The 16,414-nt window shown below is 48.2% G+C and overlaps 1 protein-coding gene across 2 annotated transcripts in view; it reads left to right on the forward strand.

The window, feature by feature from the left end:
• The window catches only part of GRIK4 (glutamate ionotropic receptor kainate type subunit 4), a 441,993-nt gene that overhangs the window by 364,056 nt on the left and 61,523 nt on the right, over positions 1-16,414 (forward strand). The window lies entirely within an intron of this gene.

Genomic DNA, 16,414 nt, shown 5'->3' on the forward strand with positions numbered 1-16,414 from the left:
GGTTAAAGCAAGGGTAGAGAAAATTCTTCCAGGGAAAAATCTCTTGTTTACTTGGTATATACTGTTAACATCTATAAAAATTAATTAAATCCTTACTAATTCACTGTCCACATCTCCATGATCCAGTTTTTATGGTGAGAATAGATGATGGATGTCCGAAGCACAGAGCACAGGGCTGGGTTCTTGGTGTGACCTTGAACCAGCCCCTTGGCCTGCAGCTTTCCTGCAGTGCCCCCGGTACATGCCACTGTGCAGGGATCTTTCTATACACATCATCTCCAGTCGTCTTGAAACATACCTTTTAGCTGGTTGTTATCCACATTTTACAAATGATCAGCAGTCTGGAGCTCAGAGAGCTCAAATGACTTATCTAAAACCATGGGAGCTAATTGCCACCCCCAAGTAACCCATAACCAATCCCCTTTGTAGTAGTTGGTAAAAGATGGAGCAGGGATTTGAACCCATGGCTGCCAAACACCAAAACCACCTCCTTCCTGCTGCAGCACATTGCCTGAGCTGGATTTTAATATCATGAAGAAAAGGTATAGCACAAATCCAGACCCTTCCATCTTCACTTCCTTTTATCCTCCCTCCATACTTCCCTCCCGCTCACCCTTCTTTTCTTATTTTCTTCCCTTCCTGCTTTTCTCCCTTCCCTTTATTTATTAAATTAATATGATTTTAACTCTATGTATCAAAGTAGGAATAAAAGATAGAGTCTTCAAGGATGAAAATTTTAATTGGGGTAATAAATAGGAAATCCTTGACAAGACATTGTAAAAAGTTCTGTATAGACAAGAAAAATGGAAAGATAATTTAAGAGATGAGGAGGGAGGATGCCTAGGTGTGTGCCTGGCGATGTAGATAACATCCTCAATGAGACATTTGTTCGGGGAACTGGAAGCAGCCCAGTGTGCCTAGAGCCCAGAGCGAGCTGGTTCAGAACTGCGGCCTCCCTCGCAGGGAAGAGAGTCTTGCCCACGGAGAGCTGACAAACCAATCAAAGGCCGCAGGAGGCAAACGGGCAACCTCATGGGCATGGGTGTGGGGTGAAGGCTTCTGCAGGGGAGCTCTCTGCTGCCTCTGGGACCTGAGCCCTCCCTGCTGATAAGAGAAAAGGACTGGCTGCTTTCCTCTACAGCCTCAGACCCCTGCTGAGACACTTCTCTAGTTTGGATTCCACTGTGGAGGGGCAGCCCATTGGGTGGACCATAGAGAGCTGAAATGCCAGGCCATTTCCCTCCCATCTTACTAACATACTCAGTTACCTTGAGCCCACTTCTTCAGCCCCCTTGGGCTGCCCGCTGACTGGCTGGGTGACTTCAGGGATGGCAAAGGCAGTGTACAGCTATCTCCGTCTTAGCTCCCTAATGAGCTGTGATATGGAGTGGCAGGAGCAGGGTACAGCCTGGGACTCAAGGACACGCAGCTGCATACTGAATGACTTGGGCAGGGAGTGGGGATGTTCAATTTCACCCCGGATCATCTTTCAAGCAGAAACACTGCTCTTTTGGTCTCATTGAGACGTAACTACATCATATCAATCAATTAATGGATTAATCCATTAATTTAAGTCTTATTTGTTGAATACGTTCCACTATTCCAGACACTGGAGATGCAATGGGGTCAAAATAAACATGGACACTTCCCTCATGGATCTTATAGACTAGTGGGCAAGACAGATATTAATTTTCATTAATATATTATTTCAAACTGTGATAAATGCAAGAGAAGCAAAGTACAAGGAGCTAGGAGGGAGTATAGATAGGGAAAATAGATCCAGCCTCAAGGGCTTAGGGGCCAGGGGAAGGAAGTCTTCCTTTGGAAAATTGTATTTGAGATGACATCTGAAAAGTGGGTAGAAGTTACCTGGGCAAGGAGAAGGCTATCTGAATGCCACTGAAGTTTCTCCTTGGCAGGAGTGGGTGATGCTGGGAGCTGGCCTTGCCCTGGGTTTGAAGTATTGGTATGTCTTCCAAGATGTTCTGTGGGATTACAATGACCTTAAGCCCCAGATCCATCCTTCTGGACACCTTCCCAAACTGCACAGAAAATTTCAGAGGCCATAACAACCGACCCCTGAGACTACCAATATCCCAGCCCAAAGAGACCTTAGAGGTCACTGCAGCATTTAAATCTGTCACTTACAGAGCCGAGGAAATGCAGGCTCAGTAAGTTTAAGTAACTTGCCAAAGGTCATGTAGCTAGTAAGCTCAGATACAGCATTTAAGCCCTGGTTTTTCTGCCTTCAGTGCTCCGAATCTGAGAGGGCATAAATCTTCTGTTAGACAGACCTAAGCTCAATTCCCAGTTCACCCACTTACTAGCTATGTGTTCTTTGACAAGCTGTTTTACCATCCCTGCAGACTCCAGTGTTCATCTGCAAGGAATTTTTTGTGAAGATTAAAAATAGCATTAAATATATTTATACACACACACACATACAGTGTTTGGTGTACAGGAAGTATGCTTAGGCCAAGTTACCTAGAAAACTAAGCCCAGGGCCACAGCTTACATGCTAAGCTCTTTATTAGGGGATACAATTCCAAGAAGGCAGAAGTGAGCAGGCAAAGAGTGAGAGCATATGTATATACATCCATATATATACACATACATACATACATACATACATACATATATATATATATATATGGGAGCATGCTACTGTACTGGCCATACTTGGTAAAAAGCACAGCGGAATGTTCCATCTTTGCCTTGCCGAAGAAGTCCATAGTGAGAAGGAGGGAACTTCTCTGCTGGGTCCATCTCTCACTGGTCACAGTTCACCCCCCAGGGCATCAACCACCCCTCACTTCTGGGTTGTGCCCCCATGATCCTCTGGCAACCATCAAATGAATTAGATCCCCAGATAACAGTGATGTACCTGCAGCGCGAGCCACATCCCATAAACCCAGGCTGGGGTGCAAGCCCGTGACCCTCTCCTGCTGCCTGCTGCTTGGGCCCAGATGGAAAAGCCAGCACATGCAGGGTTACCAAAAGGTCCCCCCTATTCTCACATCTTAGCAGCCCAAAGGAGCCTCAGGGCTGGAGGCTAGAAGCACATGGGCACAGAGTCAGGTCTTGCCTGTGGGCAACTGGAAGGTCAGAAACGGCTGCCATAATGGGCCCGGCCAGCCAAGCAGGTGGAGTACCATGTTGGCACAGCCCCAGCCACCAGGGCAAGGGCAGAACCTGGTGGGCCTCCAGCCAGTGAAGACTGAGACTTTCTTTTGTGGATAACTAGGATCCGGTTGGTGCCTGGCTGTCTTCCTGGATAGTTATTGGTAACACTGGACTGAAATCCTCATGGCCAAGCAAACCCAGGGATACCCATAAGCTGGCTTGGCCTGGCAGTGATTGTTATTCAGTCCCTTTAAGTACTCCAGTCTATCTCTTGATGCCCCTTTTCTTGTCCAAGGAGTACATGTCCTTTGGCACAAAGAGTGTTATAATGCTGGCTGCTGGTTAACAGCTGAGGGTAAAAGCCATTATTTGCATCACACTGGGGCAAGCCCAAGATTTCCTCATGTTAGTCCAGAGACTGGGCCAGTGCCTCTGTGACAAGGCTTAAGAGTTGTCCTGCAGGCACGTGGCTCATCAGGAGTTGGTCATTCTCATAGGCCCATGTGGAACTTGGAGCAAAGAAGGGGACTCTGTACAAGGACAAGTTTCCAGGGGTGTGTGCCTGTCAGGCTGCCCAGCCATCTCCTCCAGGTCACAGGCAAGGTGAATGCTGCTAGAACTGCAGCAAGAGAGATGAAGGCTTGATTAAAGAAGAACCCCAGCCTTCCCCGCAGCGAGGGGCTTATGGCTGACTGAGGAATCTACCCCCCCCCCCAACCCGGTGGGAAATATGAAGAATGCTGAAGCTGCCTCTGTATCTGGAGGTGATATGAAATAAAGTATAGAAGCACAGAGTGATCTCCAGTAGAAGTTTTAGAACTAGTCTAGTTATCATCTGCTTACCCACGGCTGTGAGTTTGGATACATGAGGCATTAGTTGTAGAAGAGCTTACAAACATGTGTTCTGCAGATGCATGGGAATCATCAGCACATGCTTCTTGGTGTAGAACCCATTCAAAGGGGAGGTGTGTTTGGAGTGAAAACCAGTGGACTCACATAAACCGGGCAAGGTGGCTGGCTCACCACTCCCGGGGCTGTGTCCAGCAGTGGCGACAGGAAGGATGACTGTTCAGGATGCTCTTGGGTTTGGATTCCTTGTGCCCCAGTCAGAGCCTTTACAGCTGAGCCTACAGGCAGGTCTGCAGAGCAGGAGTGATGCTTCTTGGTGGACATGTCTTTGGCAGAGAGGGGGAGATGGCCTAGAGGAGCCTGAGGAAGAAGATGCCCCAAGACCCATCTGCGTCACCCCCAATAAATTTATCTGAAGTGAGTCTTCAGTTAACATTTGTTCAAGGTGTTCAGATACAAAGATGAACATGACAATTCCTGACTGCGAGAAGATCATTCTTTGGTGGGGCCCCAGCCAGGTAGAAGCTTGTTAAAAAGGGCTGTAATGGAGAAGTGCAGGGTATGGTGAGAGGACTAGAGAGGGGCCCCTAACTCTGTTTGCTTGGGAAAAGCCCCTGCAGGAGGGGACGCTCTGCCTGAGTCTGTAAGGGTGAGAAGTTGGCCAGGTAGAAAAGGGGCATGAAAAGAGAAGAGCACTTGTGAGGGAGGGAGCACAAGATGCAAGGCAGGAGGGTGCATGCATGGATAGCTCCCATTTCCAGAACTGCAAGTTGGTTGGTCTACCTGTAACAGAGCATGGTGGGACACACATCAAGGAGGTGGGCAGGGGTCATTTATGAAGGGCCCATACGAACTGTGGTGCAGAACTCAGAGGGGGAGGTGGGGCAAGATTGGAGGCCGGGAAACAGGTAGAAGGCTTTTGTTGTATATAATGCAAGAGATGATGAGAACCAAAAGTAACTTGGGAGTTAGAGGAAAGTACAGATTCAAAGCCTTTAATCTTTTAAAGATAACAGTTTTTCTTTTACATAGAGGTATATATTCTTTTCAAAAATTATATGTTTTTAAAAAAAAACTAAACATTACCTGGAAATCCACCATCCAAGAATACCCATGCTTAGCATTTTGGTGTCCTACTTCTGATTTTTAGAGTAAATATTTTATATGAGTTCCTTTTTTGTAAAACTGGGATCATGCTATATGTACTTGTTTTCATTTCCTGGCTGCTAAAATGGATACCATGCAATGGATTGGCTTAAAGACAGGAATTTATTGACTCATGGTTTGGGGGCTAAGAGAAGTCCAAAATCAAGGCATCATCAAGGTGATGCTTTATTCCAGAAGACGGTGGCCTTCTGGGACTGGCTGCAGGCAATCCTTGGTCCTTGGCTTTTCTGTCATATGACAAAGTACATGGCAGCCTCTCCTGGCTTCTCCTGCAGGTCCTGCAGACTTCCAGCTTCTGGAGGCTTCCTGTGGCTTTCTCTCTGTGTGTCTGAATTTCATTCTGCTTCTAAAGTACTCCAGTAGTGGAATTAAGACCCATTCTGATTCACTTGGGCCACACCTTGACTGAAGAAATCTCACTGAAAGGTCCTATTTACAATGGATTCACAGCCACATGAATGGATTAGGTTTAAGAAAATGCTTTTCTGGGGTACATAGCTCCAAACCTCCACAGTTCTGTATTGTAACCTGTTGAAAACTATTCAACAAGATTAATTTTCGTGACTCATGGACCAAATGGATGCAGTACGTGAGAGAGAGGGAGAACACCGAATGAGCCCAGATTTCTGACCTGGACATCTGGGTGGATGGTGGAGACAGTCACAGAGGAAGACAATCAGGAGAAAAACAGGTCAGGGAGGAGGGGAGAAGATGGATTTAGCTTTGGAAATGGTAATTCTGAAGTGCCTTTGGACATCCAGGTGGAGAGGCTCAGCAGATAGTTGGCTGGGGAGTCCAGTCTGCAGCCATTGAGATGCCAGTGTGGATGGTGCATACGAGGCTACGGAAGTGCTGAGAAGGGAAGGGATCACCCAGGGAGAAAAGCACACATTCAAGAAGGAGGCAGAGGAGAGCCTGTGAAGGCCCCTTAGAGGGAATGGGTAAAGAGGTTTCCCAGAGAAACCTTGTAAGATAAGTACAGAAAAGCAGTCATCATATTTACCAATACAGAGGTCACTAGCAAGGGCAGTTTCCATGGGTAGCTGGGATGGAGGTCACTCGGCAATGGGTGACTCGTGAGGGGAGGAGATGGAGACAGTGATTGGTGGAATACTCTTTCAAGATGCTTAGCTTTTGAGGGGAGCGAGCTGGAGGGTTGGGGCTGGAGGGGGCTGTGAAGCTGAGAGGTTGGCTGTGTTTTAAGATGAAGTAGCTGGTATAAGCAGCTGCTCCGAATTGAGGGGAAAACAGCTGGAACAATGTGTGGGTTGGGGAGTGGCAATAAAGGGGAGGCAGACCAGAGGGTAGGGGAGATGGAGCATACATGAAAGGGCTTTGGAGTCCTTGCTATGGCATGAGCAAAAGACTGGGAATCACTGCAGACAGGCTAGTTTCTGTCCTGGGCATTGTCTTAATAACCCTTTACACACTGCTTTCACAAGCATTAGCTCTTTCATCCTTCACAGCAGCTCAGTGAAATAGATATTACTGTCCCCATTTTATAGAGAAGCAACCTGAAGCATAGACATACTAATGATTCACCCAACATCCCACAGCCAGTGTGGGGCAGAGGTGGGGTTAAACCCAGGTACATACATGACTCCAGGTTCTCAACAGCACATGGACTCTTGCTGCTGGAATCACAGCCTCATCTCCAGCCACAACTGGCATTCACTTCTGAGAGGTGCTTCCAGGCACTTCCGGGGAATTGCCCGTCATCTGTAAGGTGAGAGGATTGGACATACAACCTCCAAGACCCCCTCCACTCTGACCATCTGTATGTGGAGGGAGGAGAAGACCTGCATTTCACATATTTGGGACCCAGATAGGGTGAGAGAAAAGCACATTTGGGAAAAGCTATAGACCCCACCTATAGCTTCAAAATTCAGAGCCAATTACCCCATTGGCATTCAACTCCATGTTGGCAGAATGGCATATTTCGGTTCAAAGAGAAAAGGGCTTTGGAGAGCTTAGATTCAAGACTCATAAGCCTGGGACATCAAATAGCTCTCACCAATGACATTTTGATGAATTAAGTGTAAGTGAAGCTGACACAGCTCATTCTGTGTCCCCCCAGGAGCCCCTAGGAGAAAGGACTTTAGAGGAAATTTGCCATGACCTGGTAGGGTAGGCTGTCATTGGCCTCAATCTACTTGGATGGTTGTCCAGAGACATTTTGCTGAACTAAAAAAATATACAACAACTGTCCCCCTGGGATTACTTTTCACCTTGAAGCCAGAGACTATTTTAACTGCAAATAGGTCAGAGAATTCTACTCAGCATGCTTTAAAATAAAGATGACAATTCAGGGGCCAGAATTTAGTGTGCAAGTATTTCTGTGTGACCACCAAGCTCAGGGAGGGCTGTACCTTCCTTTCCCCAGCAAAGCTTGAGTTCTGCATTTACTCAGGTCAGCCAGAGATGGGCTTCAATTACACTTCAACTCTTCATTCATTCACTCATTCATCAAGATGCTACAAAGTGCCCACTTTCTGCCAAGCCCTGCTTAGATGCCCTTAAAGAGCCCCAAATTTTCTCAAGGGGACAGTTAGGTAAACCAATAATTACTGTTCAATGTGATACCTACTATATTAATACTAGTTATAATGATGATAGTAATGGTTGACTTTTAGTAAGTTTTTCCCATAGGACAGGCACAGTTCTGAGCATTTTACTGCATTAATTCATTTAATCCTCAGAATAACCAAATGTTACAGATGAGGGAAACTGAGTCACAAAGAAGCTAGTTAGCCCATCCCAGGCAATGTGACAGGTGAGTGGCAGAGGTGTGGTGGAAGTCTGATCAGGTGCACTACGGGAGCAAGGTGGAGTTCACCAAGGGAATGATGATGGAGGATGGAGAAGGATCATCTCGATAGAAAAGGATATCCTCAGTTGGGGAAAGCTGAGTAACTGCTGAGCACCACAGTCCATTCTGTGTGGCTGGAGTCAAGCGTGAGAGAGCACAAAGGAGAGTAGGGTTGAAGGGGCTGGTCACAACAGGGACTCGTGTGTTTGGACATGAAAACCGTTTCCAGGGGCCTCCTGGGGAGCTATTGAAGAGCAGGTGGTTGGTTTATCTGTTTGATGAAAAAGGCAGGTGACATCGTTGGCTCTGGTTTTGGAAGGTTGCCCTGGCAGGCAAGAGGGGGACAGATTGGAGCCGGGAGGACAAGCTGCAGGTGCACTCGTGACAGAGGTGCAGTGACCCGGGCAGGCTGGAATGAGGCTGGAATTAAGGTAGTGGCTGCCTGATGCCCAGGCGAGGATCGCTACAGTGTAGGGATTTCAGCATTTAATTCTTGGACCTTGGGTGAGGTGAGTTCCCCTTTCACATAGACTTTTAAGCACAGGGTAAGGCAGTCCTGCCTTTCGGAAGAAGGATGGGCATTTAACCCTGAGAACGATCCTTTCTGGAACGGCTTCTTAAGGGTTGCAGCCAAGTGGTGACCCCTACATAAAGCCCCACCGAGACCAGGGGAGAGAGGAAACCCATCTTGCTGGCTCATTATTCACAGACGGCTGTGCTTGGGAATGGAAGGGCCGGGGACCTGGACTGCATCTTGGACCACGACCGCTCTCCCTCCCTCATCAGTCTCTCCCTTTGCAACACTCTCTCATTTTGGGTTCTCTAAAGGTTGTTTTCTGTCACTGGCATCCTTTCATCGACCTGATATAAAGGCCAATAAAAGGAGACCCGCGGCCTCTCCCTGTCTTCCGAGCTCTCCTGCCTGGCTCCCGTGATTGCTCCCCGTGCCCATTCAGGGGTGAGGCTTGTGCACCCCCTGGGCCTGTGATCCGTGCAGCCCCGGGAAACTCCCCACCCGGCAATTACCTGCTTCCAGCAGAGGGCGCGGCCGTGGCTTCCTCTGGCTTCCTGTGGCTTCGAAGGGGGATCCAAATGGGGGCCTCATCTGCTGCAGACCCTTGGCTATGGCTCTTCAAAGCCAAAGTCACCCGGAAGGAAGGGGGCAGGAGGGGGAGAGGGCTGGTCGCTCCTGACGAGGGCCACACGCCACGTAGGAGCACCACATGGGCCATTTCATTTCGTGCTCCAGAGGCCCGCAAGGCAGGGACTGCTACCCCATTCCATGGTGAGGACCTGGGGGCTCAGAGAGTTTGGTGGTCAACCCTAGCGGTGGCCAGAGCCCAGGCTTTCCCCCAGCCAGAGCCCAGCCTTGTGCTCTTCTCACTGCACCACAAGGGATTCCTGAGAACTGGTGGCTGGGACAGACAGGGATTCTGGTCCAGTCTTCCAGGAACTTCTCTGCAGCTACTTGCCAGAGGAGTGGGGAGAAAGGACTAGGCAGGTTCAGGAGAATGGCAAGAAAGGAGGCCGCTCAGAATGGCCAGCTTGAGAGGGACATTTGTATAACATGTGTCCTCAACACCTCCTTTTACACACAAGAAAATGGAGCCCCTGAGCAGACAATATATGGGAAGTGTTAGGATTTCCTTCATGAACTAGAAGTGCAGGCAGATGCAAGTAGAAATCATTGCAAACAAGGTCATACAGGGTAAGGGCTGTGTTAGAAATATAAACTATATCATCCTTAAATAGGAGCAGGGGAGGCAGAAATTGCTTTTGAAAGGGGACCACTGAGATGGATTCTTAGCAGGAGTGAGACTGGAAGCTCCTTGAGAGCAAGCACTGTATCTTATTCATCTTGGCATCCTTATGTTCAGTGCCTGGAACACAGTAAAAACTTAAATACTTAAAAATAAATACTTCCATTGAATCATACAGAACAGGGTCCCCTGTGATAAATATTCCTTGCATAAACCCAGGGAGACCTTCCATCAGCAGGTATATTTCAACACACTGTCAACCCAAGACTTAGAAAACCTGGCTATCAATTGATTAATCAATCAGCAGACATTGATTTCATACTTACTGTGTGTCTGGCATTGGGCTAGGGTTTGGAGTAAAAGGATAAATCAGATTTGGTTCTGTCCTTGAAAGTTTCTGGGACCAGGCAGTATGGAGGTAGGGGAAGCACAGACATAGAAAGGAATTCTGTGCTCCAGTGGGACTGTGAAGGGTGAGAATGCATTGCTAGAGAAGCACCAAGCAGGGCAGGGCCAAAGGATGACATTGTACAGCACCTGCGAAGATGCACAGCTTCGATCCTTATCTCCCATAAAGCAATCTCAAGCCCGCTCCCTCTTTGGGAAGCCCAGAGAAGTTCAGCCACGAAGTCAGTGAGAGACCTGAGCATTTTGCCTGCCTGTCCTTGGATCCTGGTGATGGTTATTTTCTACTGAAGAGTTGATAAGGGAATCTCAGGGGGGTTGGAGTTCAGTTTGGTTCAAAGCTACCTCAGCAGCTGCAGATTGGGAACTCCTCCAAACCCCATGAGCATCTAGAAGCAGCCTGGGATATTTATCCAAAGGCTCACTTCTTGGGAATTATTTCTGCCTTCCCCACAGAGTGCCAGCTGTTAAGGAGAGTGAGGGGTTTGCAGAGGAAATGAGAATGTATTAATTAAGGCATCTGAAAGCCTTCAAAGAGATTACCTTGCTGTTAAGCAGAGGAGATGGATTTGGGTCAGGGATGGGGCAGGAACAGTGATGAACAGTGGTGTCTTAATAGCCTCTAAAGTGACTATGGTCCTGATTCCCCACCCCCATGTGGCAGAGGTGTGGGCCTGACCTGCAGATTCAGCCAGGCTCTCGAGTCCGAGGTCAGGAATACTTTCAAGAGCTCTGCTTTAACATACGGGGACTTAGCTTCAGCCTTGTTCGTCTAACCATGTTCTCATTTTCCACCCAGCTTTAGTAATTCAGTTCTTGGTCCTTCCCTAGACCTGTGTCTCTGATGTTGCCAGCTCTGGTTCTTGCACCCCTCTCTTCCCCAGGAGTAAGAATCCTATTCCTGAACCTGGGGCTAGGACACTACCAAACCTACCGATGAGCTTTCTGTCCTCTGCCCATATGGCTTGCCCCTAGTTGCATCGACTTGACATTGATTGTGGCTTCAAGATTGAATAAGACACAGTTCTTGCTTTCAGTGAACTCATGTTCTATATTCCTAGACCTTCCAAGTATGGTTGTGCAGGTTATGTATTGTACAAGGGGTGAATGGGATCCAAAATCCAGCCCACACTCTGCTCACCAATCATGTGCTCTGGCGTGGGGTTGTATCCACCTGTAGATTTTCTTCCTACAAAGATGCCTTCTGCTTGCCAAGTCACATGTCCACGAAGTCTTCCAGAAGGATCACATTTTTATAACTCATATTATGGTCCCATCTATACTAGGAATAAGGCCTTGTGTATAAATATATGATACCCTACCATGTGATCTGTGTGAAATGGAAGCATGTACAGAATCCTACCGAAGCAGAAAGAAGAAAAGAGGCAGTTCAGCTGAAAAGTGTCAGGGAAGGAGTTAGGGCAGAGCTATTGGTAATAATAGCAACTATTATTTATTGAGTATTTGCCACCTGCCAGGTGTTTATCATGCATCATTTCTTCTCCACACAACAATCCTATGAGATGAGTATTATTATTCACATTTTATGGAGGAAGAAGCTGAGGTTAACTTTGGCTTCCCAGAGTGGCTAACGCAGGGTCACCCAGCTAACAAATGACTAACCTGGGATTCAAAACCAAGCCTCTCTGACACCCGAGGCTGTAGTCAATCTGACACACTGTGATTCCTCTATGGGAAGTTACATCCCAGATAGACCTTGATGGACAAGTAGGAATTTGTCAGGCAGACCAGTGGGGAAGAGGTCCAGGCAGAAGGACCCATGGGGGCATAGTCTGTGGGAGTCTGAAATGTAGGCCATATTTAAGGAGCATGAGCAGTGAGTGCCGTGAGAAGGCTGAGGGGCGGTTGGCAGCTTGAAGAGATGCTGAAAAGTCACATCTAGGCAAGTAGTGAAGATTCTTGCAGACCGCAGTAAGGGGTGGACTGTAATTAAAGACAGTGGAGGAGCCACTGGAGTTTTTTAAGCAGGGAAGTGATATGATTAGATCTTTAGTGTAGGAATCGACTCTAGAGCAGGGGTTCTCAAAATGTGGTTCTTGAAACAGCAGCATCACATTACTTAGGAACTTGTCAGAAATCCAAATTCTGGGGCCCCATTCAGATCTACTAAATGAGAAACTCAGGGTTGCGGCCCAGCAAATAGCATTTTAACAGGCCCCCCAGGTGATTCTGCTGCATGCACTAGTCCCCAGTGTGGTTTAGTGGATGAATGGAGTGGAAATAGGGGCCAATACAGAGGCTGTTGAATAATTCAGTTGAAGTCTTGAATGATGGCAGCAGCAGTAGGATTCGAATGGCCATATGGATTAAACAAGCATTTCGAAGGAAGTGGGTGAGGCTTGGTTTTATTGAATGGGGGAGAGCAGAGAAAGCTCCCAGCTGACTCCTGGTCCCTGCTTTGATGACAGATGGATGATGAAGTCAGTAACTAAGAAATGACACATAGGAAAAAGAGTAGCTTTGAGTGACAAAGATGAGGAGTACATGACCAGGGTCTGAGGCATCAGCAGGACTTTGAGGTGGAAAAGTACAGTAAGTTACATGGGTGAGCAAAGCCAGCAAGAGGGAGGGCACAGATTCCGTGTGGAGGTCGTCACCATACAGGTGATGGTGGGGGGTGGGGGGTGCTCCACATCCATCCTCATACCCCTATCCATCCCTACTGGGTGCCCAGGGCACCACTCCCTGCTCTGCCAGGTATGGGTTGTGTGGGCTCGACAGCTAACCTGACGTTTCCAACCCCCAGCTTTTTTCATCATCAAAATGGAAATGAGAGTAACTACCCTTGGGTTGTGAGAAATAAATGAAATATAACACCTGTAGTGCACCTGGCATGTAGTAGACTCTCCACAAGTGTTAGCTCTCTCCTCTTCTCCATGGTCTGTTACCAATCTCTCCACATAGGCTCTGCCCACACTTCCTCCACTGGCTAAACCTCGGTTCCTCAGCCTCCCCCCGCATCCAACTCCAAACACATGTACATGCATGCATATGTCCGTGTGCTCCACTGTGAGGCACTCACCTGGACAGGGCCTTCCCTCCCCCAAGCTGCCCTGAGTCAATTCCTCCTTGCCACGCTGTGTCTGGAAACTACAAAAGCCTATTTTATCGGCACAAAACTGAAGCACCAATTGTCCATCTTGACCCTGCGGTAGGTTGCCTCCCAAAGGTTATGTGACAATGGTGATAGCCTGCTGTTCTGGCCCCTCTCTTCTTGCTCTCCAGAGGGAGGGGTCTGGGTGCCACCTCTTATGGGAGAAAGTAACCTCTGTTTCGTGACAAAGTGGTGGCAAGCCCACTTGTCCTCTTTGGCTTCAAGAAATATATCTTGAATTGGAAGTCAGGTCTGTCCCTGAACCTTAAATTAGGCTCTGATCTTCCTGGCCTACTGTTTGTTCACCTGGTGAATGGGCATAAGCTTTACTCCCATGTCCTGCCTTGCACCAGCCACAATTTCACCAATATCTCTACAGTAGAGCCCACAAGGCATTGCATCTCCTGTCCCTTGCCCCTCACTCACTGTCCTCCATCCCTCCTGGCCTTCTCCTGGTTCCTTGGACTTAGCACCTCAGTTCCAGCACATGGCCTTTCCATTTGCTCTTCCTCCTATCAGAAACCAGTTTCCCTAAGTCTCCCGCTGACTGTTTCCATCCTGTTATCTAGGTCTAAGCCAGAAGTCGTCTTCTTCAAGAAGTGTTCTTTCCCCGGCACCCTCAGGACTCCTATCCCTTCTCCCAGTCACTCTCTACCACATTACCCTGTTTTATTGCCTTCAGAGAAATTGTTGCCTTCTAAATTGTCTTGCTTTTTTGATGGGAATATTTGTTTATGGTCTTTCTCCCTTCACTAAAATGTAAGTTCCCTGAGATCAAGAAGTATGTCTGTCTCATTCATCCCTGCACTGACAGCACTCGGAACAGTCCCCAACACAAAGCAGCACTCAGTGACTATGGGATGGATGTATAGGTGGATGGGTGGATGGGTGGATAGGTGGGTGGATGGATGGATGGGTGGATGGATGGGTGGATGGGTGGATGGACAGATGGATGGATGGCTGGATGGGTGGATGGGTAGATGGGTAGATGGGTGGACGGGTGGATAAATGGATGGGTAGGGGTGGATGGATGGGATGGGATGCCTGTGAGAGCAAGTGTTAGAATAAGGAAACTCATAGAGTCAGAATCTAGGACATAGATTACCAGGGAACTAGATGAGAATAGGGAATGAGAAGTTAAGGCTTAAAAGGTACAGGATTCCTGTTTGGCATGATGGAAATGTTGTGGTAATGGATGGGGTGATGGTAGCACAACACTGACCTCAGTTAACAGCACTGAAATATATATCTGAATATGATTGAGGGGAGACATGCTGGATTTTGTATATGGTGGCAGAGTAAAAATTGAAGAAAAAGAGTCCATGGAGCTGCGCTACACAAACAGTGAACCCTGGTTTGGGCCATGGACTTTAATTAATAGTACAGTTACGAAAATGGGCTGCCATTGATTGTGGCAGGCGTTCCACACTGGTGCAGGGTGTTGGTGATGGGGTGGGTTGTGGGAGTCCTGTATTTTATGCGTGATTGTTCTGTAGACCCACAACATTTCTAATAAAAGGGGGGAAAGAAAAAGAAAACTGGGGCTGCGAGATTAAGTAAATGGTCCAGGGTCATGTGGCTGGGAAGTGGCAGATCAGGATCCAGACTCAGGTGGGTCAACAGTGGGTGCTCCGCTGTGCAGAGCCCTGAATACATCCCACGTTCTACCTGGTGGCACTTTGGTCAGCCACCCTGCTGCCGGGGCTCCCTGCCCTGCTCCAGCAGGCAGGCCCTTCTCATCTCTTGCCTTCTTGTGAGTAAATAGCTCTGCTTCAAGGAATCACGAATGTGACAGTTCCCTCTGTCTGCTGGCATGCCTCCCTCCCTGAAATGAATTCGCACCAGAAGGTCCCGTGGTATTCGACTTGCTGGTTGCCATAGCTTGGCCTCGCCGTCTCACAGTTCCTGGCCAGCATCGTTATATGCTCTGGTGGGGGAGCTTGTTCACAGACAATTTTTCTTGCCATCCTATAACTTGTCAGGAGCAGCTGACATCCCCCTGTTCGTCAGTGCGAGGATGAGGCTGAGCTCAGATATGCCACTGGTGGTGTTGGCAGTTCCGGAGGCTGCCCCCGAGAGCCTCGCTCTGTTCTGTCCATTCCAGAACGTATGGAGTGATTCCTGACCTTCTGCAGCTCTCAGATATGCCTTTTGCTTGATGACAAATTCCCACGCCCCAGCTGTGTCTACGTTTGCAATTGAGGCAACAAAACGAAGGCCTAGATCCTTTTAATGGCAGCGTGTGATCCAGGCAATGAATCTGGGCAGCTCAGAGAGGCACCGTCGACTCTTGCCCAACAGATCCCTAACCAAATCCAGGAAGCCCCCAAGCAGACTTGAAAGAAATGTGCTGTCACAGCCACGTCCTGGAGAGCAGCAGGAGAGGGATCCGAGGACTTGGCAGGCTGCCAGGACGTGGCAGACAGTGGGACACAGTCAAGAGATCAGAACAGAGGGCTGGGAGTGGTCAGCAAGTACAGCAAATGTGCAAGCTTGTGTCTCTCTGGCCAGAAGTGAAGAGGAAATCAGTAGGAGCAATTCAGGTGTGAACATTTGGCCTTCAGAAAGCCCCACCAGGCGGGATGGCACAGCCCAAGACAGAGGCCAGGTCTCCGAGGATTGAGGAAATGAACAGAGGATGGAGGCAGGATGCCAGAATCAGGAACAGCATCGTAATAGCAACAGTAGTGAACATTTGTTAAGCATACTCCGGGCCAAGCCCTTCCATTAACACATTTAATCCTTGCAACAACCCCATGAAGTAGAAACTGTTGTCATTCATACTTTATTCATGAGAAAACAAGTTCAGAGAGGCTAAGTAACTTGCCCAAGGCCACACAGCTAGCAAGAGGCAGACTTAAATCCGATACTGGTGGGTAGTTCACACAAAGCAGTACAGGAGCCTGGGACAGACTAGCTTCCTTCTTCTCTGGGTTTTAAGAACTCTCTATGGTGGGGGCTGGTGAGTGCTGGAGGGTGATTGCAACTCCCAGCAGGGAGGCTAAGGCTCCCCGCTGAGGCTTTGCCTGGCGTTCCAGCAGACAGAGAATTGGGTCCTCCAGGAGTTTAACAATCTGTTCAGCTGTTAGGACCAGATGAGGGATCTGGACTTCTCCCCATCCAAATGCAAATGTGAATCTAGATAAACATGCAGATGTTCATTTTACCCCTTCTTGAGTTAGAAGC

The sequence above is a fragment of the Choloepus didactylus genome, chromosome 6 (assembly GCF_015220235.1).
Source record: "Choloepus didactylus isolate mChoDid1 chromosome 6, mChoDid1.pri, whole genome shotgun sequence".
Classification (NCBI taxonomy): Eukaryota; Metazoa; Chordata; class Mammalia; order Pilosa; family Megalonychidae; genus Choloepus; species Choloepus didactylus.